Source organism: Penaeus monodon, chromosome 16, assembly GCF_015228065.2.
Source record: "Penaeus monodon isolate SGIC_2016 chromosome 16, NSTDA_Pmon_1, whole genome shotgun sequence".
NCBI lineage: Eukaryota > Metazoa > Arthropoda > Malacostraca > Decapoda > Penaeidae > Penaeus > Penaeus monodon.
The window spans coordinates 32,335,185-32,360,647 of NC_051401.1; positions in this window are offsets into that span (position 1 = coordinate 32,335,185).

Genomic DNA, 25,463 nt, shown 5'->3' on the forward strand with positions numbered 1-25,463 from the left:
TGCAAATATATAAACGAATTATTATCTTCAATGCGAAGAAAACAGATATATATACGATATGCAGTATGTGCAATTGATAAAGCATGTAAGCAATAACCTCGCAAGCGTTATTCTTGTAATCCTGCATAATGGGAAGGGCACGACCTCGAATTTACATAAAATGTTAATTCTACTTATAGAATTCATAAATTGTGTTAAACAGGCTCTGGCCTCTGAGTCACATTCCTTGACTAAAGAATAGAGTAAGCCTTACGGTCAATTGCTCCGTTGCGGAGATGAATCTCTTCCTCTACTTATTTGTATTGAGGAGGCTGCTGTAGCCCAGATCAGGATAAATTAAAATAAATGAGAATAAATTGACCATGATTAATAACTCTAAATTGTGTCATCGAATCTCGTCTTATTTAGGAAATACCAACATAAGCACGGCCTTAACTGACCAAGACCGAAACAAAATTTGAGAGAAAAAAAAATCACGCAATTTGCTAACTAGGAAAATGGAGTCTGCGGTTAAACGTCTTAAAAATTACGCGATGGTAGTTTGCGCCGGGTAACAATGACGCAACGCTGACAGAATCTACGAGTGAGCTCGTGGTGTGTAAGTAATATGTATATATGGAAATAGACATAAATCTAATAATTCGCATTTCAATATTTCGTATAAGGTCATAAATAAAATCAGTGGGAGATAAGGCAACCAGCAAATTTTACTTCTTGAAGCTGCATAAGTAGTAAAAAAAAACTCTCTTCACTCAATAGTTATATATAGAATATGATAATGTATTTTAATTAATATTAGTTTTTAGAACATAGGCGTCGCGATAGATCGAAATTTGAGTGAAAGGTCATATCGGATCGGAGAATTAGTTAACTAAATTAAACTATTTGTGTCAATAAAATTACAGTGAAATAAAGATGAACATACAATGGTTGGCTAATATCACGAAAAAAGAACGTGTCATGCATTGGATAATTGAAAGTGCTATAATCGATGATAAAGAAAAACAACGGGTGAGGGACAACGATTATAGTGAAATGAATAAAACATTGTGAAACAGGCAGCTAAAACATGAAGGCAAACTCTTACTCGGTCAAGATAAGACAATATCGAGAACTTTCAAGAAAATCGGAATTTAACACAAATGAATTAACTAACATGTCCGTTGAAGGAACGTTAGGAATGTGACCCTGTCAAGGTCAAGATAATTATAATTGGTCCTGTGGTAATTATCGAGTGACAAAGGCCAAAATAATTACAATTGGTCTGAAGTTGATTATCGAGTAATCAAGGTCCAGAAAGGTCAAATCGTAAAAATACAAATATTAATAAGCAAAGTCACTATGCAGAGAAAATATAGCTAGAAAAAGACTAAATAATGTCTTACAAGAATAATGATATTGACAAGAAGTAAAAAATGGAACACTTGAGAAAAACAAAATGCATTTGAGATTTCACATTTTGTAAAAATTCATTGACGATATTGACCGTGAGATTAGGCGAGGTCATTATGGGACATAAATGTTGGTTCTCTGCTAATTAAAAAAAATTGTGAAAAGATCTTAATGGGAATTAGATGAATCGTTAGATCCAAGCGTTGAAATTACAGGATTGTATTACTAGCGGAAAAAGTCAAATATTTCATGCTACAACAATATGAAGCAATACACAAGACAAATTACAATACGCATAAACATCTAAGTAAGAAATCAAGTGACATAATGAAAATATTCATCTATAATGTATCATGAAATTTCTTATCGTACAATCCTATACCATCGGAAATTTAATTTAAACCATAAGTTTACATTGCTTATAGTTTAATTTACACAAAAGTAGGGAAAACCTGTCGAAATTTCTTACACAGATACAGAACACGTACTATGAAAGCGTGAGGTCTTTCCGTCGTTGCACAAGGATTCCATCGCTATCCACCAGTATATGTCACGAGAATGTTAACAGAGAGAGAGAGAAAAAAAAACAGACGAATAAATCACGATATTCAATATATTCAATATACAGTCAATATATAACAAGCTACAAAGTCACTAGAGTACATAGAAATATATCAGGCAAACACAGAGAAGAGCATATATATTTTGTGTGTGTGTATATATATATATATATATATATATATATATATATATATATATATATATATATATATTTATATATATATATATATTATAAATCATAGAAAAATTATATATATATGTATATATATATATATATATATATATATATATATATATATATATATATATATATTACTATACATATATATAAAATTTTTTCTATGATTTATAATATATATATATATATAAATAATTTTTTCTATGATTTATAATAATATATATATATATATATATATATATATATATATATATATATATATATATATATATACACACACACACATATATATGCTCTTCTGTGTGTTTGCCTGATATATTTCCTATGTACTCTAGTGACTTTGTAGCTTGTATATATATTGACTGTATATTGAATATATTGAATATCGTGATTTATTCGTCTGTTTTTTTTCTCTCTCTCTCTGTTAACATTCTCGTGACATATACTGGTGGATAGCGATGGAATCCTTGTGCAACGACGGAAAGAACCTCACGCTTTCATAGTACGTGTTCTGTATCTGTGTAAGAAATTTCGACAGGTTTTCCCTACTTTTGTGTAAATTAAACTATAAGCAATGTAAACTTATGGTTTAAATTAAATTTCCGATGGTATAGGATTGTACGATAAGAAATTTCATGATACATTATAGATGAATATTTTCATTATGTCACTTGATTTCTTACTTAGATGTTTATGCGTATTGTAATTTGTCTTGTGTATTGCTTCATATTGTTGTAGCATGAAATATTTGACTTTTTCCGCTAGTAATACAATCCTGTAATTTCAACGCTTGGATCTAACGATTCATCTAATTCCCATTAAGATCTTTTCACAATTTTTTTAATTAGCAGAGAACCAACATTTATGTCCCATAATGACCTCGCCTAATCTCACGGTCAATATCGTCAATGAATTTTTACAAATGTGAAATCTCAATGCATTTGTTTTTCTCAAGTGTTCCATTTTTTTCTTCTTGTCAATATCATTATTCTTGTAAGACATTATTTAGTCTTTTTCTAGCTATATTTTCTCTGCATAGTGACTTTGCTTATTAATATTTGTATTTTTACGATTTGACCTTTCTGGACCTTGATTACTCGATAATCAACTTCAGACCAATTGTAATTATTTTGGCCTTTGTCACTCGATAATTACCACAGGACCAATTATAATTATCTTGACCTTGACAGGGTCACATTCCTAACGTTCCTTCAACGGACATGTTAGTTAATTCATTTGTGTTAAATTCCGATTTTCTTGAAAGTTCTCGATATTGTCTTATCTTGACCGAGTAAGAGTTTGCCTTCATGTTTTAGCTGCCTGTTTCACAATGTTTTTATTCATTTCACTATAATCGTTGTCCCTCACCCGTTGTTTTTCTTTATCATCGATTATAGCACTTTCAATTATCCAATGCATGACACGTTCTTTTTTCGTGATATTAGCCAACCATTGTATGTTCATCTTTATTTCACTGTAATTTTATTGACACAAATAGTTTAATTTAGTTAACTAATTCTCCGATCCGATATGACCTTTCACTCAAATTTCGATCTATCGCGACGCCTATGTTCTAAAAACTAATATTAATTAAAATACATTATCATATTCTATATATAACTATTGAGTGAAGAGAGTTTTTTTTTACTACTTATGCAGCTTCAAGAAGTAAAATTTGCTGGTTGCCTTATCTCCCACTGATTTTATTTATGACCTTATACGAAATATTGAAATGCGAATTATTAGATTTATGTCTATTTCCATATATACATATTACTTACACACCACGAGCTCACTCGTAGATTCTGTCAGCGTTGCGTCATTGTTACCCGGCGCAAACTACCATCGCGTAATTTTTAAGACGTTTAACCGCAGACTCCATTTTCCTAGTTAGCAAATTGCGTGATTTTTTTTTCTCTCAAATTTTGTTTCGGTCTTGGTCAGTTAAGGCCGTGCTTATGTTGGTATTTCCTAAATAAGACGAGATTCGATGACACAATTTAGAGTTATTAATCATGGTCAATTTATTCTCATTTATTTTAATTTATCCTGATCTGGGCTACAGCACCTCCTCAATACAAATAATAGAGGAAGAGATTCATCTCCGCACGAGCATTGACGTAAGGCTACTCTTTTTTATCAGAAGTACCAGAGCAGAGCCTGTTTACACATTTATGATTATATATATATATATATATATATATATATATATATATTATACTATATATATATATTATATAACATATATATAGTAAAGATACATATATATATATATAATAATTTCACAAAACATATATATATATAATCATAATATATAATATATATATATATATATATATATATATATATATATATATATATATTATATTATATATATATATTATATTATATTATATATATATATATATATTATACATATATATATAATTTTTCTATGATTTATAATATATATATATATATATATATATATATATATTATATATATATATATATATATTATATATATATATATATATATATACACACACACACATATATATGCTCTTCTCTGTGTTTGCCTGATATATTTCCTATGTACTCTAGTGACTTTGTAGCTTGTATATATATTGACTGTATATTGAATATATTGAATATCGTGATTTTTTCGTCTGTTTTTTTTTTTCTCTCTCTCTCTGTTAACATTCTCGTGACATATACTGGTGGATAGCGATGGAATCCTTGTGCAACGACGGAAAGAACCTCACGCTTTCATAGTACGTGTTCTGTATCTGTGTAAGAAATTTCGACAGGTTTTCCCTACTTTTGTGTAAATTAAACTATAAGCAATGTAAACTTATGGTTTAAATTAAATTTCCGATGGTATAGGATTGTACGATAAGAAATTTCATGATACATTATAGATGAATATTTTCATTATGTCACTTGATTTCTTACTTAGATGTTTATGCGTATTGTAATTTGTCTTGTGTATTGCTTCATATTGTTGTAGCATGAAATATTTGACTTTTTCCGCTAGTAATACAATCCTGTAATTTCAACGCTTGGATCTAACGATTCATCTAATTCCCATTAAGATCTTTTCACAATTTTTTTTAATTAGCAGAGAACCAACATTTATGTCCCATAATGACCTCGCCTAATCTCACGGTCAATATCGTCAATGAATTTTTACAAAATGTGAAATCTCAAATGCATTTTGTTTTTCTCAAGTGTTCCATTTTTTACTTCTTGTCAATATCATTATTCTTGTAAGACATTATTTAGTCTTTTTCTAGCTATATTTTCTCTGCATAGTGACTTTGCTTATTAATATTTGTATTTTTACGATTTGACCTTTCTGGACCTTGATTACTCGATAATCAACTTCAGACCAATTGTAATTATTTTGGCCTTTGTCACTCGATAATTACCACAGGACCAATTATAATTATCTTGACCTTGACAGGGTCACATTCCTAACGTTCCTTCAACGGACATGTTAGTTAATTCATTTGTGTTAAATTCCGATTTTCTTGAAAGTTCTCGATATTGTCTTATCTTGACCGAGTAAGAGTTTGCCTTCATGTTTTAGCTGCCTGTTTCACAATGTTTTTATTCATTTCACTATAATCGTTGTCCCTCACCCGTTGTTTTTCTTTATCATCGATTATAGCACTTTCAATTATCCAATGCATGACACGTTCTTTTTTCGTGATATTAGCCAACCATTGTATGTTCATCTTTATTTCACTGTAATTTTATTGACACAAATAGTTTAATTTAGTTAACTAATTCTCCGATCCGATATGACCTTTCACTCAAATTTCGATCTATCGCGACGCCTATGTTCTAAAAAACTAATATTAATTAAAATACATTATCATATTCTATATATAACTATTGAGTGAAGAGAGTTTTTTTTTACTACTTATGCAGCTTCAAGAAGTAAAATTTGCTGGTTGCCTTATCTCCCACTGATTTTATTTATGACCTTATACGAAATATTGAAATGCGAATTATTAGATTTATGTCTATTTCCATATATACATATTACTTACACACCACGAGCTCACTCGTAGATTCTGTCAGCGTTGCGTCATTGTTACCCGGCGCAAACTACCATCGCGTAATTTTTAAGACGTTTAACCGCAGACTCCATTTTCCTAGTTAGCAAATTGCGTGATTTTTTTTTCTCTCAAATTTTGTTTCGGTCTTGGTCAGTTAAGGCCGTGCTTATGTTGGTATTTCCTAAATAAGACGAGATTCGATGACACAATTTAGAGTTATTAATCATGGTCAATTTATTCTCATTTATTTTAATTTATCCTGATCTGGGCTACAGCAGCCTCCTCAATACAAATAAGTAGAGGAAGAGATTCATCTCCGCAACGGAGCAATTGACCGTAAGGCTTACTCTATTCTTTAGTCAAGGAATGTGACTCAGAGGCCAGAGCCTGTTTAACACAATTTATGAATTCTATAAGTAGAATTAACATTTTATGTAAATTCGAGGTCGTGCCCTTCCCATTATGCAGGATTACAAGAATAACGCTTGCGAGGTTATTGCTTACATGCTTTATCAATTGCACATACTGCATATCGTATATATATCTGTTTTCTTCGCATTGAAGATAATAATTCGTTTATATATTTGCAGATATTCCTGCATCATCCCAGGATAATGAAACCTTAAGAAGAAGAGGACCTGAAACAGGCCATAAAAAGGGTGCTCCCTTTACCAAGATTGACAATATCTATGTCATGAAAAAGTCCAACATAGTGAAAGTAAGGTTTCGAACCATGACCATGGCAGACAAAATGAAAGAAAGTGGACTAAGACTTCTCTGGTTCTCTATTCCACCTAGAAATATAGAACATGAAAGATAAACCAACATCCTTCAATGTATGTCCTGCACACCAAGAAAAACTTTCCAAACAAAGATACCAAAGTGATTGTGCTCAATCTGGACAACTCTCAGGCAAATGCAAACAAAGAAAAGAGCCATACATATATTACACAAAAGACCCTTACAACACAGTTGCCAAGAAAGTAGCAGAAGCTGCCCTCCAAGAGGTCAAATCTGCCCAAGTCCTCATGATCCTTATGCCTGCACACCTTGCCAACATGGGTCCTATGCAGAAGTCAAGAAAGGCCTCAGAAGAGCTAACCTCCCAGAAATCGAGGTCCAAACTGTTATGGATTCGGCACCCATATTCATCGTCACCATGTCAAATAACCACATCACCAAAACAATGCCAGCCAACACCACCACAGAAGCAAAAAATGACGATCCTGCTGAAGACACGGTCTCCCAGCCCACTCCCCAGCTTGCAAGTCATACTCAACCATGACTTGACTTCAAAGACAAAGTGAAAGAAAATGGACTAACCCTTCTCTGGTTCTTGATGTTAGCTCTTCTGAGGCCTTTCCTAATTTCTGCATAGGTCCAAGGTTACCCTAAGTTGGCAAGGTGTGCATGAATAAGGATCATGAGGACTCTGTATGTGATGTTATTAGAAATAGGTCCCAGGTTACCCTTAGGTTGGCAAGATGTTCATGAATATGGATCACGAGGACTTTGTATGTGATGTCATTAGAAATCTCTATAGTCTGTTGGGCAGAGAGTAGTACACTGAGTGAGTTGTCTCACGTTTGCGGCCTTGATTCAGTACTCTCCCAAATGGGGGCAGAATCACAAGATGCAGAGCTTGAACTCACCACTGCTGTTTTTGCCACTCCAAAACCACAGAGAGAAACACCTAGACCAACCACCAAGATACTGTCAGGAATCCCATCTGACCGTACAGACAATGGCTTTCAACTATTCACTCAAGACCTCAAATGGTATACAACATTCGGAAAATATGCTGGGTAAAAAGATAAAATTTGTGTAGATAAAATTACAATTCACCAACAAAAATACAGGCATATGGAAAACAAAATCAAGGCACTCCATCGAAATAACAGCAGAGATGATCCAGCAAAGACACAAACTGAAAGGGATCAGAAACGAATATTGCAAAATACCAACTTCTGCAAATAAAACATCAAAATGACCTCCCTTCGCAATGGAACACTCGAAAGTTTGAACTGACAAACACATATGCAGCACACCACCCGAATATAATCCTAATCAACAACTGTAGAAAAAAAAAGACCAAATAAAAATCTTTCAATATACCACCTACCAGAGAAATACTTCAGAAGAAATAGCAGACGAAGTTAATCTAGCCGTAAAGAGGGGACTACACTACAAAATTCTGGATGATTTTGAGGAAGAATTACTTTTTTGAAATATACTCAACAACAGAGAAGTCAAGGCAATAAACAGGATTGATTGATTGATTATTTCAAATTATCTGCAGCGTCAACAGCTAAGGTCATTAGCGGCGAATACCTTGTTAGATAGAAATGTTTGAATATTTAATACTTAAAAAATCTATCAATAAATATCTTACAAATAACAATAAATATATAAAAAAAATCAAAGCATAAATATTATTCTCTAAGTGTATAAAATTATTACATAATCATTATGCATAATTAAATTTTATTAATAATATTAGTCACCTTAAAGAAAATAATAAGACCTTCTATGTCACAATCCTCCACCAATACATTTTTTAGTGTATATGGGGAAGACAAGTACTTAAGTCTTTGGTCTGAGAATGTTGCACATCTTTCCACTACATGTGCGGCCATTAACGGTTCTTGGCATCCCTCACAAAGTACTTCACTTTTAACCATCATTGGCTATGAGTCAGTTTTGTGAGCCCGATTCTTCGTCTTGTTAATACAACTAATTTTCGGTTGGGATGGATGCTGATCACCCAACTGCATGGTCATCTCTAATCTCTCGCAGTTTGTTTTAGAGGTATGCCTTCATTGTTCCTTCCATTTATCGCGAAGACAACTCCTGATGCTGGGTTTCAGGTCGGTGTGTGGGAGAGGAAAAGGAGCATTACAGGGCCAATCAGCTCGCTCATTCCCACTGATACCAACATGCGCTGGCACACAACGTAGATTTATCTTTTTACATGATGACATCAATGCAAACTAATCTTGAACCTGCCTCACTACTGGATGTGATGAGTTTAAGCTATTGATTGCTTGCAATGTACTATGGGAGTCACAGTATATTACAATAGAATGGTTCATAAGATCTCTAGTCATCTTAACTGCGGCAAGGATGGCATGTAACTCTGCAGTGAAGATGGAGGCTGCTAGAGAAAGACTGCCAGATGCAGTCTTCCTTCTGCTCACTGCTGCAAGGCATACACCATTTCCATATTTCGAACTATCTGTATATATTGCATCTGACCCTTGGTACTTAGAAATGTGCTGAATAAATCTCTCTCTACCTTCTGCTTCAGATCTCTTCCCTTTCCCAATTCAGACCAAATCCAACTCGGCTTCATTAGTCCAAAGGGAGAATTGGGGAATCCCAACAGCCAGAACCTTAGTGTGATTTAAATTAAGATCTTCCACAAGATTCCTCATTCTCCTACCATAGGATCAGCTATCCTCAAGGGGATTGAAAACCCATCTGGATGTGGGAGATCCCAAAATCCTTTGAAGTCTCATGTAATAAATCAGGTTCATGTAGTCCCAGTGTACTGAAAGAGATGGTTCTCCACCCATACAGGGATTCCACAGGTGAAGACCTGAAAGCTCCAGTACAGATTCTGAGAGCTTCATTATGAATGAGTCCAACATCTGGAGAACAGTGGGAGTTGCAGATGAATAAGCCTCACATCCATAGTCAAGCTTACTATGAATAAGCACTCAGTAAAGCCACAGAATCGTTGTGCGGTTTGCACCCCAAGATAGATGTGGAAGAACCAGCAAAATACTAAGCACTTTTGTAGCTTTCACTTTTAACTAATGTGAGGCACCCATATAAGCCTTGAGTCAAAAATCAGGCCCAAGTACTTCACCTCTTGGATAAATTGTAGTGGGTTTGCTCTTAAATAGATAAAAGGATGGAACTTGCCTCGTTTGTGGAAATGTATAGCCATGGTCTTGCTTGGAGAAAATTTGAATCCATGGTATGTTGCCCACTGATTTATTGCAGTCTGTATGTGTCCTTGTACACCTGTAAGCTTCCTCCTGAGCAGTACAGTGTAAAGTCATCCACATACAGATTACATGAGACAGCACTTGGAACAACCTCTTTGATGTCATTTATAGCAATGGCAAACAGGGTCACACCTAAGACACTCCCTTGTGGGACCCCTTCCAGCTGATCTTCCAGATTAGAGAAACTGTTTCTCACCCGAACTCTAAACTTTCTGTTAGCGAGGAAACTTTGTATGAAGGTAGGTAATGCTCCTTTTAAACCAATGTCAAACAGCTTCGTGAGTATGCCATGCTTCCAAGTAGTATCGTATGCCTTTTCAAGGTCAAAGAAGACTGATAACATGTGACATCTCTGTGCGAAGGAATTCTGTGTAGCAGTTTCCATCCTCACAAATGCATTTGTGGTCGATCGCAATTTTCTATACCCATATTGATATGGAGTCAGCACGTTTTTCTTTTCTAGTACCCATGTCAACCTGAAGTTTACCATTTTCTCCCTCAGCTTGCAGATGCAGCTGGTGAGACAAATTGGTCTGTGATTTCCTGGTGTGGAAGCATCCTAACCAGGTTTAGGAACAGTAATGATTATAGCCTCTTTCCATGTGGATGGCACTGTGCCCTCCCTATAGATCCTATTGATTAGATCCAACTGGAACTTCTGGGAGCTCTCCGGTCAGTGAGATATTATTTGGTATGGAATATCATCACTTCCTGGGGCAGTCTCACAGCAGAGCTGCAAAGCAAAAATGGTGTATGGAAGTTCTGCTGCAGCCCTACTAAAGAATGACACTGGATGTCATTCCTGTTCAGCCTGAAGATGGATTTGTCTAGCTCATTTGCAATATAATTTTTCTGTGTGAGGATTATGCCATCTATCTTCAGAGCAAGTGGTGACATGGATGTGCTCTTTCCAGTGATCTTAAGCACCTTGTCCCATAGCCATGCTAAGGGAGTCCCAGAGTTAATCGAAGAGACGTACTGTCTCCATGATGTCCGTTTAGCCTCCTTTAGCACTCGCCTGGCCTTGGCTTGGGGTCCTTTTGTAATGGATCAAGGTTACCTTGCTTAATACAGCTTTTCTTGCTCTGACAGTTTCTTGGCATTTATCAGTCCGCAATGGTACCAGAGGTACTGCCCGCTACTTTTGGGAATGGATGCTTCGGCTGCGAGGTGAATTAGTGATGTGAAGTGATTAACAGCATCTTGATTACATTGGAAATCATTCACAGATCCTTGCAATACTGCAGTTGATCTAAAAAGATTCTAGTCTGCATGTTCAAGTCACCAACTGTACACTCCATTGGCTGGAACACCATTCACTTCTTCCAAAATTACTGGAAAGTGGTCGCTTCGATGTAAGTCTTCCATGACCAGCCAAGTGAAATTCAACAGTGAATCAGGGGAACCAATTGACAGGTCTGTATTGGAGAATGCCCCTGTTCAGTAAAACTGCATCTACTCTTAAGAACAAGGACTCCAAGGCCCTTCCTCGAGGGTTGCCCAAAGTTGCACAAATCATCTATGTTGAGGTTATGCAAAGGAAGGTAGATGAATACAACATTGTAAGGTGGTGTCAAGCCTATTCTCACACCCTTCACCTGCAGTGTCGTCTGCAGGTGGATGACCTGGAAAGGAATATCCTGATGTACCATCACTGCTACTCTTCCATGATGTCCATTATCAGAGGTCCCATAATGGGCTTGAACTTGGAATCCTCTCAGGGATATCAGATGATTTTCCCTGGTCATAATCTCTTGTAGTCAGATGTTGCAGTTCTTCCCATTTTCCATGAATTCCCTGACAGTTCCATTGGATTATGGTATACAGTTCTTCAAACTACCTCTTCATAAGGTGTTTGGCATCACCTGTGGCCAAGGTTTGCCCCACACCTTTAGGCTGTCCCTTTCCAGGATGTTGGGAGTCCCTTTTGAAGGGTTGTTTACCTGTGGAAGTAATTTGCACAGGTTTCCTTTTGACAGGCTAAGGATTTCTTTGCCTCGGCAAAGGACGGACCTGAGCCTTTGCTTCAGGGGCATTCTGTCTAGCAGCAGAGGCCCCTGGATGTGGTGGCAGCTGGAGCTATCACCGTTGAGGCCCCTTGAGCCCTGCTTGACAGCTCCAAAGACCCCACTCTGAGAGGAGTCTTTTGAAAAGGCTCAGGATTCCTTTGCCTGGGTAAAGGGTGTACCTGAGCCTCTGTTTCAGGGGCATTCTGCCTAGCAGCGGAGGCCCCTGTAGATGTGGTGGCAGCTGGAGTTGTCAATATTGAGGCCTCTGGAGCCTTGACTGATGGCTCCAAATTCTCCTCAATTATCCCTCAATCCTACTCCATTTCTGGTGGAACAACTCACCAGCAGTAGTTTCAGCAATTGAGAAATGAGGTTTAAAAGTAGTAGCAGAATGTGTGGTGTAAGTATTGGAAGGCAAGGGATGTCGGGAAGGAGGATGGGCCAGAACCGAAGCAAAGGACTTACCTGACTATGTAAACAGCACACGGGCATATCGCTTTGCCTCTAAAAAACTTTCTCCTTCCTACTTATTACCAATACTTCTTTTTTAATTTTGTACCTTTTACATTGCTTTAAGCAGCTTCATGAGCTTCTTTGTAGTGGTAACAGCATATTGGGTCTGGACAGTTTTCATCTCCTTGATGACCTGTTGTACCACACTTTACACACACTCTTGGTTGTCCATTTTCCTTTAAATGGCAAGAGTAGGCTCCATGCCCATAACCCTGGCAGTGGAAGCACTGCATAGGGTTGGGTATGTATGGCTTTACCTTGAGGTGGTATCATGCCAACTTAACAGATTCTGGAAGGATTAACATTTCAAAAATTAGAAGGAGAGCGTAGATTGTTCCAAACCATCAACTTTATTCTTAAAACGTTTTACTGCTACTACATTAAAATTCATTAGTTCCTCTAACATTTTTCAAAATACCTCATCAGGTCTCAGGAAATGACAATTCCCATACACTGATTGAGTGTTTTGTGAGAACATAAAACTTGAGCCTCAGTAATGTCGCATATCGCATGCAGATGGTCACTCTCGTCTGGTGATGAAACCTCAACTATCAGGCTACTGTCTCGCTGTGGGGTGCTGTGAGTATCATATTGACACACCTCAAATATTTTCTGATGTACTTCAAAAATATCAAAATCCATGATTGATACACCATCAATGGTTTTCGCTACTAGGTACTTACTATATAAGATGCTTTCATATTTACCAGGTAAGATTTCCTTCATGGATTGAGGAGGACTTTTCTCCGTCTTACCTGGTTTGGGAGCCCAGGAACCACTTCGATTCCTATTCTTGCCCTTTTGAAGCTGGAAAGGTTCCAGAGTGACATGTGATGTTCCAGAGGGAATGGCCAGGGAATTGCATAGGTCATTAGGGAGAGAGCTAGATCTTTGTAAATTTGTAGTAATCATACAAATTAGAATTCATTTCCTCACCCACCCACCCACCCACTATGGAGTCCAACAAGGAGAAGCTATAGTTGGGGCTCAAAATCTCCCAACAGCCACAGTGAGGAAATATACGCAGCCACTATTGCAGTACTGATGGTGTAGTGATATGCAAGCAAGATTAACTGTTGATCCTTGGTACGAAATCTAGCTGCCACCACCTGGTTAATTCGTCCAGGAACGCAAGGAATTATGTTCTTGAAGGAGGAGGCATGTTGAAGGGTATGAATGAAGTGATAGAAAGCAAGTGTAAATGTACAGGAGTTACCAAGGCTCAAGAGTCAACACTGGTTAGCGTGGTTATGTCCGAGATGGAGTGCGCGTCGACCTGAAGTCGATAGAAATCAGATTTAAGGATTTGAACTCATTTGAACTGCCCATTTCAGTTTAGATAATCCCATAGGTTATATGCCAAGATTCAAACCCGGGGGCTCCCTTCTTGTGTTCCCTTAAATTCTCCCTTATGCTTTACATTCTATACAAAGGCAGAATCAGGCAGGAATACTGGCGTTTCCAAATTAACTCCTAAGGTTATTTAGACAAACTGGAGGGGATGCATGATGGGGTCTAAAAGTATTCAATACATTTTACAAAAAGTTTATTTTAATAAAACAGGTTGGAACAAACAGTTAAAACACTAAACTGCCAAAAAGAATTAAGACATGAACATCAAAACTCACTGGTTAAAACACAAAACACTTACGAGATTAAAAAAAAAAAAAAAAAAAAAAAATATATATATATATATATATATATATATATATATATATATATATATATATTCGTAAAAAGAGAGCACATCACCCTATCAAGATTCAGAGAAAAAAGTTTAAAATCCCACCTTACCGCCTATAGCTCGTACTCTTACGACCAGGAACCCATCACGACTATCAGCCTCACGACAAAAAATGCTCTCCCTTCCTTGACCTGGCTGCCCCGGCCTGTATACACCTCCCCACAAGTAGAATGGTAATAAGAGGGGAATCTTGGGTCAGCCCAGGTGAAGGTGGCATTCCTCTCAAAAGAGGGCGGTGTCTTCCCCCTTTCCGAAAATAAGATTTTTACTTGTTTAAAAAAAAGACCAAGTTGTAAAACCGGCCATAAAAAGTAGTGTAGTTAAGCTAAAATGACATGTTAAAAGAAAAAACCCATACTATATAGCCCCAGACATCATAATGTGCTCTCCAATGCAGATGGATAAAAAGAAAACGTGAATAAAAATGATAATAGACTAATTAAAAACAAAAGAAAATATACATAAAAATTGCCAAGCCGATCATAAAAACATCTCTCGACCCCATCTTCCTGGACCTGTATACAATTATTGATAGCCACATGTTTGAAAGCAGGAGGGGTAACTCTTCTATTCTATGGTTCCGTCTGATGGGTCAAGATTCACTACAATGACAGTCGCAGGACCTATGCGCTACTGTCTGAATTGTGCCTGTTTGACCCTAGCCATATTTGACCAGCTGATTGCTTAACCGGGCCTTGATCAAACCACCCATCTAACCAGAATATAGGACCAAGAGATGTGTTGCTAACTGCAGGTGTACAGCATCATTCAACCTCCAGGACTCCTGTCTCCTAGTAATCACAGCAAGGTGGCTCCTGTTAGGGGGGAACTAAATGAGAGGACCTTCGAAGATGTAGACCAGGAAACAGAAAGATGGTTTAATGACATACTAGAAGCCAGAAAAGAAACAATTCCATACAGAACCTACCATATGATACCACATCATATCACCTCTCTAATCTTACAGCTCCTGCACACCCAGTACCAGGAGATCAAATGACTGGCCAGTTCATGGGGATGGGATGAGGATCTCGGACGAATGCAAGGCAATAGCAAATGAGCAGAACTCACCTAGAAACTTGTATCAAAATTGTGAGACCCAAAGGAATTCTAGAGGCAACTGAAGAATTTAATGGGAAATGACACCCAGCACAGCCCATATGTGTATGATCACCTTGGCAAAAAAACAATTCCAAGATATAGATAAAGAGGAAATTCACCGAAGATACTGGTAAAATATCTGAATGAAGTAAACACGAACTTCAACCGAAGAAATGAGAGGATGATTCTGCGGGACATCGAAAATCACCGAAATTTTTTCACCACCAATCCAGTAGTAAATCTCAACAATCTGTCAAGAGAACATGAGCTTATCAGTCCCATCACCACTGAGGAGATAACAAATACCATAAAAGGAATGAAAAATAAATCGCCAGACCTAAGCAAAATAATAATAATAATAATGATAATAATAATAATAATAATAAATAAATAAATTAAAAAAATCACAAATCTACCACAGCAATGATTCACAGACTAGAGCTAATTTTCAATGCCTCGCTAACATGTGGATATTTACCAGCAAAATTCAAGACAGCATTAATAACCTTAATACCAAACACTGGGAAGACACCGAACAGACCGGAGAATTTCAGGCCTATCTCTCTCCTAGAAATACCTTGCCAGCTCTTGGAGAAAATGATCAATAAAAGACTACACAACTACCTCGAGAACAATAATCTACTCAATCCCCAACAATATGGCTTCCGTGCTTCCCGAGGCGTAACCACAGCAACAGTGGTAACGTACGAGGAAGTTGCTCTGGCTTTACTAACCAAAACATCCTCAGAGATGTTACTAAAGCATTTGACAAAGTCTGGCACCCAGGGCTGATTATATCAACTTGACCTAGAGTAAACCTACCAAGAGATACTTCCTCTCTTCTCTTATATACAATGTATATAGCACTTCCTAGAACATAAGAAACATACATATGTATGTGTAAGGATATGTGCATGTACATGTACGGATGCAAGTGTATATATGCATGGTTACATGTAAATGCATGTATGTGGTAGTATGGACATATGTGTGAGAATATGTATATATATATATATATATGTGTAGATATAGATATGGATATAGACATAACCAATGTGCAGTAACTCCCGAGGGCAATACTAAGACCCTCACGGGTCCTAGCTATGCACCGGGAGGCAGACTTGCTCACTCCTGCAGCCAATCAATGTCACATACTCGACGTCAACCCAGCTTAACAGTGGGGAGGACGACGAGTGCAAGGATGAAGAGGCAGCAAGAGACGTGTTTCTTTACAAGCTCCCCCTAAGCTCCTCCCGGAACCTGGGTTCCGGTGCCATGTTTTGATGAACATGAAATGTCCACCGCATGCAATATCTGAACCCAAGAAACGGAGATGGAATTAGTTTACAAAAAAAAAAAAAAAAAAAAAAATGTCCATAGCTATGTAAAGTAAGTTATCTTTGTAGATGCTCAAGAAAATGAATAAATAAATAAATCCACAGGCCAAGCACTTCCTGACATGACATCATCCATTATTATGACCAGCCGGTTTTTCTTTTCTTGTAATTGTTCCTGTTCCTGTAGAAGCAGACAGGAATATGTGCCACTGTAGCAGCACTACCCCGCAGCCTGAAGCTCAGCATACTTGCAAGGTTGGGTCACATCAGGTCCTCACTCATTGGACCGCGGGCTCTCCTCGTTCCCTGATGGCCAACACAGCTCTCATGTACTTAAGCCACAGAATCATCATTTCCCGATCCTCCAGCAGACCCCCCCAAAACAAGCACAGAAACCCCTGCCCAGTCCTTATTCGCCCGGGGGAGCCTCTTTTAGCCCCCCCATTGTCCCCTTCACCTACAGCACCTAGCCTACCAGTGGAACTCACACCCCAAAGTCTTTCCCCCAAAAGAGCCCCTCTCTCTCTGAAATGGAGCAATTTTTGGGGTGGCTGGCCCCCTGGAGAGGGATGCCCAAAAGGGTTTCCCAAACAAAAATGTACTTATCTTGTAGATGGAATGGCATCCCCTCTTTTTCCTTCCCTGGGGGTTTTAATTTACCCAGGGTTTTTGGGGCCCGTGAGTGGAAATGTGTGCTGGGGATGGGAGTCCTTGGGGTTGAGAAATCCCACCCCGGCTACAACTTCCCCCTTTCCGTTCTTTTTTCCCAGCAAGATATTTGGCTTGGCCCGCCCAGGTCAATTATTGGTCTCCTTCGGGAGGCTACATCGGCGGGCCCAGGGTGCTGTTCCCCCCAAAGGGAAAGGCCCCCCTTTTGGCCGCGGTGGGGGGGCTTGATTTCCCAATGTCTGGTGGGGCCAACCAGAGGGTTCCCCCAAAACTGGAGGGGTCACCATTGAGGGATGAGAAAAAAATGGCTTCCTGGTGCCCCAAAGGGCCTATGAGAGGGGAGGGTTTCCCACCCCCCCTGGTTAAATTCCATCTTGGACCAGGGAAATTTTTCCCCACGTGTTTTTTGCCGTGGGGTGGCTCCGGGTTACCAGGAGACGGGAAATCCTGGGGGTTTGACGTGCTGCACGCGGGCGCCCTGCAGCTAGAAAACACACCTCTTTGGCCCTTTATTCTTTTTTAGACGGGTGGTTTATAAAGGCTCGGCCCAATTTCAATCGGCGGGGTAAAATAGGGTTTTAGGGTCAAGCGGTCCTATTTACGGTAGCGATAGGTCCCGCGACTGCCACCCAATACTGTATAGGGGGCTGCGTATATTTCCTCATTCCCCCTTTGGGGCTGTTGGGAGATTTTGACCCCCAATTTTAAAATTTTTTTTTCCCCCTCTTTGGACTCCATGGTGGGGGGGGGGGTGAGGAAATGAAGTTTCCCAAATTTGTATGATTACTACAAATTTAAAAAGACTAGCTCTCTCCCTGACCCCTACGCAATCCTGACCTTTTCCCTCTGGAACATCACGAAAATTGTCATTTTGGGGAACCTTTCCAGTTTCCCCCGGGGCAAGAAGGGGAAATCGTAATTTTTTCCCGGGCCCCCCAAAACCCGGGTTAAAAAGGGGGAAAAAAGTCCTCCTCAATCCACTAAGGAAATTTTTCCGGGAAAATAGGGAAAACATTTCATTAGTAAGTACCTAGTAGGAAGACCTTTGGGAAGGGGGTTCAATAAATGGATCTTGATATTTTGGGGGGAAGTACATCGAAAAATTGTTGAAGTATCCCAAACCCGTGATCCTCGCATCACCCCACACCCGGGGACAGTACCCTTTAATAGTTAGGTTCGTCCCAGCCCAGAGTAAATTGTTGCGTGCGAAAATGCGACCTTCCTGGGGCAAAATTTTCCCTGTTCTCACAAACCCTCAACCAGGTAGGGTTTTGCCCCTTTTCCGAGCCCTTTATAGGTTTTTCTGAGGAGAAACTTTTAGAGGAACTAGAAAATTTTAAAATGTATACAGTAAAACTTTTTAAAAAAGAAAGTTGGGGTTTTTGGAACAGTCGACCCACTTTTTTTCCCTAACTTTTAACACTTTTTGCCCTTCCATATCGTTTAATTAGCAGGGTACCACCTAAAGGGTTAAAACCATTTTGGTCCCCTTTCCCATGCGGTCTTCCACTCCCCAGGGTTATGGGCATGGAGCCAACTCCTTGCCGTTTTAAAAAAAATGGAAAACCAAGAGTAGGTGTAAGGGGGTGGTAAAAACAGGTCATAAGGAGATGCCCCAAAACTGCCCCCAGGTCCAAATATCTGTTACCACGGGAAAAGACGCTCATGAAGCTTCTTCAAACCCAGTGAAAAAGGTCCGTTTTTAAAAAGGAAGTGGGGGTAAAAAGGAAACAATGGAAATTTTAGTTTTCCAGGGGCAAACCCGATGTCCCCCGTTGTTTTTGCCAGCCCAGGTACCCCTTTTGCTTGGGGGTTTCTACCCCATCCCCCTTTCCCCCCAACCCCTTTGCCCTCCAATGCTTCTTACAACACCCCCCTTTTCCCTTTCCCTTTTAAACCCTCATTCGCAAATTTGCTGCCCCTCCCCTTCGGGAGTTTTCCCCCAAAACGGGGTGGGAGTGGGGGGTTTCAAATTGGGGGAAAGACTCCTCCTCCAAAAGAAAGGGGCCCTTTGGGAGCCAACATAAAAGGGCCCTCCAGAGGCCTCAAGGGGGACAGTTTCCAGTGCCCCCCAACATCCAAGGCGGGCCTCTGCTGCTAGGCAGAATCCCCCTGAAGAAAAAGGCTCGGCACCCCCCTTTGCCCAGGAAAAAGGAACCGGGAACCTGTGAAAAAGACCCAAATCTGCCACACCCACGGGGGCCTCCGCTGCTAGACAGAATGCCCCTGAAGCAAGGCCCTTCGGTTTCCACTTTTTGGCCCAGGCAAAAAAAATCCTAACCTGCCCAAAAAGGGAAAAACCTGTGGAAACAAATTTCCCAAATTTTAAAAAACCTTTAAAAAAAGGTACCCCCCAGGTCAGGGGAAAGGGCAGTTTAAAAGGGTTTTGAGGAAAACCTTGCCCAAACGGGTTTCTGCCAAACTGGAACCCTAACCCAAGGGAAAACTGTCGGGGAATTTTCCATGAAAAATTTGGGAAAAAACTGCAAAAATCTGATAGCTTCATATAATCCTTTGTGTATGTTTTTAAAAAGAGATTTGCCGGGAAAATTGTCCCAAATTTCCCTGGGGGAAAATTCCAAGTTCAAGCCCATTAGGGGAAACATTTTGAAAATGGACCCCCTTTGGGGAAATAGCAGTAAGGGTACGTCAAGTATTCCTTAAACCCCCCTCCCCTGCAGACAACAGGGCAGGTGAAGGTTTGTGAAAAATTGGGGCTTGACACGCCCTTAAAAACTTTTTGCATCCATCTACCTTCCTCCACATAATTTTAACTTAAATTTTTTTTGGGAAAAATCTACTTGAGCGTTCCCACATCCTTTCAAACTCTTGGGAATTTCAAACGGGGGCCATCCCCTCTGGGGAGACACTTTGTGAAAACCCCCTTGGGGAAAGGGGCCCCGGGAGTCCTTGCTCCTAAGAGTAGATCTTTTTAAACCTGAACAGGGCACTCCCACACATTTTCAAAATTTTAAAAAACTGGGACTTTTCTCCAAAAAATAGCCTTTGTCAATTGCCCTCCCCTGATTCACAATTTTTCCCTTTGGCAGGTTATGGAAACTTACGGGAAGCAAAACCCCATTTTCCAATACTTTTGGAGGGGGTTTAAAGGGTATTCCACCCAATGGGGGGCGGAAAAGGGCGACTTGAACATGCAGACGGGGAAATTTTTTTTAGATCAACTGCTATTGCAAAGGGTCTGTGAATGACTTCCAGAGTGTTCAAAATGCTGTTAAACACTTTACATTTAAAGAATTTTACCTTGCAGCAGAAGCATCCATTCCCAAAAATAGCGGGCATTACCGGGGGCGACCCCGGGACCATGGTGGTCTGATGAAAGCCAAAAGCTGTCAAAAGGGAAGAAAAGCTGCATTTGGGAGTTGAAAACCGGGCGCCCCCGTGATATAACCTTGAAACCTTTTCAAAAAAACCCGAAACCAAGGGCCCGGCAAAAAATGCTAAAGGAGCCAAAAGGGGCTTTATGGAGACCAAATAAAAGTCTCCCCTTTTTTTAAATCTGGGACCCCCTTACATGGGGATGGGGAAAAAAATGGTGCTTTAAAATCGCTGGAAAGAGCACATCACTGTCACCCCCCGGGTTTGGGAAGATTGATGGCATAATCCCTCACAGATAAAAAAAGGGGTAAATTTCTTAAAAGACTACCCCCAAATCCTGGGCAAAAAAAGTCCCCCCTCTGGAGCTCTTTCCTGCCCGATTCTCCACTCTTCGGCGAAAAGGAACGACAAAACCCCGTGTCGTTTTTTCATTTGGGGCTGGGAGCAGAACTTCCATACAAATTTTTCCCTTTTTTGGGGCAAAGGGAAAAACTCTGCCCTTTTCAGCTCTGCCATAAGCTGCCCCGGAAGTGCATATTCCAAACCCCAAAAGAAAATCTCGCTTACCAAAAAGCTCCCCGAAAGTTCCATTGGACCTTTCAATAGGATTATTGGGGGGTAAAAGTGCCATCCCCAAAGGAAAGAGTCTATAATCATTCCCATCCTTAAAAATTGGCAAGGTGCCCTTCCCCACCCCGGAAAATTTCAGACAAATTTTCCCTCCCACTGCTTTCGGGAAGCGATGGAGAAAAAAGGTAACTTCAAAGGGTTTACATGGTTTCTAAAAAAGGGAAAAAGGTTTCTGCCCCCATACAATATGGGTTTTTGAAGATTAGGGGTCGGGCCACCGATCACTTTTTTAAGGATGGGAAAATGCTTTTTAAAAGGAATTCCTTTCGACAGCCCACGTCACAAAGGTTTTGGATCTTCTTTGACCTTAAAAGGCTTTGATCCCCTTGGGGAAACTTGGGAAAAACTCAAAAGTTTTTAAAGACAAATTTGGGTTTAAAAAAGGAGCATTACCACCTTTTATACAAAACTTTATTGCTAACAGGAATTTTGAGTTCGGGTGGGGAAAAAATTTTTTCTAACCTTTAAGAAACAGGGTGGAAGGGGGCCCCCCAAGGGAGTGGGCTTAAGGTTTTACCCTGTTTGCCCCTTGCTTTAAAAGACCTTGTAAAGGTTTTTTCCAATTCCGTTTTTCCCTGTTAATCTGGGTTTTTGGAACTTTTAAAACTGTACTGCTCGGGGGAAACTTTAAGGGTGTGCAAAGGGCACATGGGGGCTGCAATAAAACAGGTTTTTTACCCGTGGACTTTTCTGGGTTAAAAATTTTTCCCCAACAAAACCAGGCATGATTTTCCAAAAAGCAGGAAAAATTCCATCCTTCCCCTCTATTTAAATACAAACCCCCCTGCCAAATTTTTTCCCCAAAAGGTGAAGTATTGGTCTAAATTTTTTACCTTTAAGGGTTTTTCATGGGGGCCCTTTACAAACAAACATTTTTAAAGTAAAGGCTACCAAAAACACTTTTTTTTTGCGGGGTTTTTTCACATCTATTTTTGGGGTGGGAGACCGCCCCAAAACTTCTGGGGGCTTTAAACCGGGTTATTTTGTAGTAAGCTTGATTATGGGGTGTGAAACTTATTCACTGCAACTCCCCTGTTTTTAAAAAGGATGTTAACCCTCGGTTTCATAATGAAACCTCAGTCTTTACTTTGGCCTTTTTAGGTGTTCACCCTGTGGGGTCCCTTATGCTGAGAGTGGAGAACCACCTCTTTCATTCACCGGGAAAAACAGGGAAACCCATTTACTACCGAGACTCAAAAGGGGTTCCAGGATTTTCCTACATCCAGATTGGGTTTTTTTCAACCCCCTTGAGGGAAAAAGGGCCCATTTCCCAAAGGTAGGGGAATGAGGAAACTTGTGGAAGATCTTAATTTTTAAAACTCTCTAAAGGGGTTTTGGCTGTTTGGGAAATTTCCCCCAAATTTCCGCCTTGGACTAATTTGTCAGTCGGAAAATTTGGGGAAAAGGGGGGAGATCCCAAACAAAAGTCCGAGAGAAATTTTTTTTCACCCCTTTCTAAATACTGGGGGCAGAAAGCAAATTTTACAGATTTGGGTTTTGAAATTGAAAATGGCCCTGGGTTTTGCGCAGTGGGGGGCGAAGGAAAACTGCTCTGGGAAACCCCTTTCCCCTAGCAGCCCCTTCTTCCTGAAAAGTTTACATGCCCTTCCCCTTTCGCATTAAGATGACTAAAAGATCTTACAAATCATTTTTGTTTTTTGTATATTGTGACTCTCGTTGCCTTGCAAGCAATCAAGGGGGTTAAACTCATCACATCCAGTAGTGGGGGAGGTTTTAAATTGGCTTGCACTGATTCAAAACGTAAAAAAATAACTCTTTTGTTTGGGGGCCAGCGCATTTGGGTTTGGGAATCAAAATGGAAATGAGCGAGGGTGATCAAAGGGGCCAAAGGGACCCGCCCCTCAAACCTTGTGATTTCCCCATTACCCTACCACCCACCGACCTGAAACCCAGCATCAGAATTGGCCCTTTGTGATAAAAGGAGGGAACAATTTGGGGGCATACCTCCAGAAAAAAAACTGCGAGACCTTAAGATGGGGTTGGCAGTTGGGTGACTAGCATCCTCCCAAAAGAAAAGTGGAAGTTGTATTAACAAAATAAGAAACGGGCACACAAGAAATGGGCCATGGCCAATGATAGCTAAAAAAAGAGCACTTTGTGAAGGGTCCATGAGTCATTAACGATCGCACATTAGTGGAAAGATGTGCCAAAATTTCCCCGGGCCAAAAACTTTTGTCCTTGTCCCCCCCCCTTACACTGGAAAAGGGATTGGGGGAAGATTGTGACATAGAGGGTTTTTATTAATTTCCTTAGGGAGAAATAAAAATTTTTTTAAAAAAATTTTAAATTTTGCAAAAATGGTTTAAAGCCCAAAATTTTTAAAGCCTTAGAGCAAAAAATATTTATGCTTTGAATTTTTAATCATTTATTTGGGTTTTTTTGTAAGATATTTTTGACAAATTTAAAAACATTTTAATATTTCTATTTTTAACCCAAAATATTCGCCGCTAAAGACCTTTGCTTTTTGACGCGGCAGATTGGTACTCACACCCGGTCCCGTAATAAACCGATCACAATGGCTATAGCTGTGTATCCCTCTCACCACCCCCTACTGTTAACTTAGGCTCAAACTACAGTTTTCCCCTTTGTGACATCTATTAATAGTGAAAATCTGCCTGACCGGGGTGACACCATTCCGGGAAACTGGCTACGCACTTTGCCTCCTGGGTCATGACCTACCTTGGGCGTAACAAAAAAACGTTTGGGAGGGGAAAACCCTGTGCTCCACGCCCAGGGGGAAGCCCCCAGAAAAACCCAAAGGGGATCAGTCCGAGTCCGTTTTTTGACCCGCAAAACACCTTCCCCCCAAACCCGTAGGAGCTGATGCCGCCTCCGCCACTCTACCACGAAAGATCCCTTTTAATCTACGTGTCTGTTCCCTCAAAAAGCTGAAAAAAGATACGAGTTCCACCGCTGCCACCAACATAATGGTCTCTATTTAAATGATACTATATACCCTATTTTTCTGGTATCCAAGGAAACTCAGTATCTGTTTCTCACTTTATTAGGAAAAGCACTAGTTAAAAAGGGGTCTTACGCGTAACGTGGGAGGCGGCGTCAGCTCTACGGGTTGGAGGGGGGTGTTAGCGGGTTTAAGAACGACTCGGGTGATCCCTTTGGGTATTTCTCAGAGCGGTGTGACATCTATTAATAGTGAAATCTGCCTAAGCCGGGGTTCATCCATTCTCAGGAAACCCTACGCAGCGTTGCCTCCTGGGTCGTGACCTGACCTTCGGGAATACCCAGAAACCTTGGAGGGGGCAACAGCTTGTCCCCCGCCCCCCCCAAAACGCCCCCCCCCGAAAATACCCGAGGGGGTCATCCGAGTCCGTCTTGACCCCTAACCCTTCCCCCAACCCTAGGAGCTGACGCCCCTCCCCCAAGTCACCCCACAAGATCCCCCTTTTATCCGTGTCTTTCCCTCAATAAAACTGGAAACAGATACTAGTTTCCTCTGGCCTACCAATAAAATTGGTATTCAGTATCATTCAAAATTTGAACCATTATCCCTTGTTGGGCTCTGGGTTGGTGGGGGTGGGGGGTGAAATAACTTACATTGCAATTATTCACCAAATTCCCCACAAAACCCAAAATAAAGGGGAAACCTTGCAAAACTTGACCCCGGCAGCCACTTAAAAAAAAAAACAAAGGCAATGACTGACAAAACAAGAAACCCCCACCAAAAACATCTGTCGATGAGATTTTCCCCCGCAGATGAAATTCTCTGCTGGCCTCTCCAGGCCACACTCGAAAAAGGGGGAAACTTTCACTTCCCCCAAATGTCCTCCCTGACCGAAGTCCAGCCAAAACCCTCAGCTGCTCCCATGAACAAACCCGAATCCAAACCAAAAGGGGGGTCCAAAACAATGCAAGCCGGGGGCACTCTGAGGGGGAGTCCCCGGACCCTAGGGTT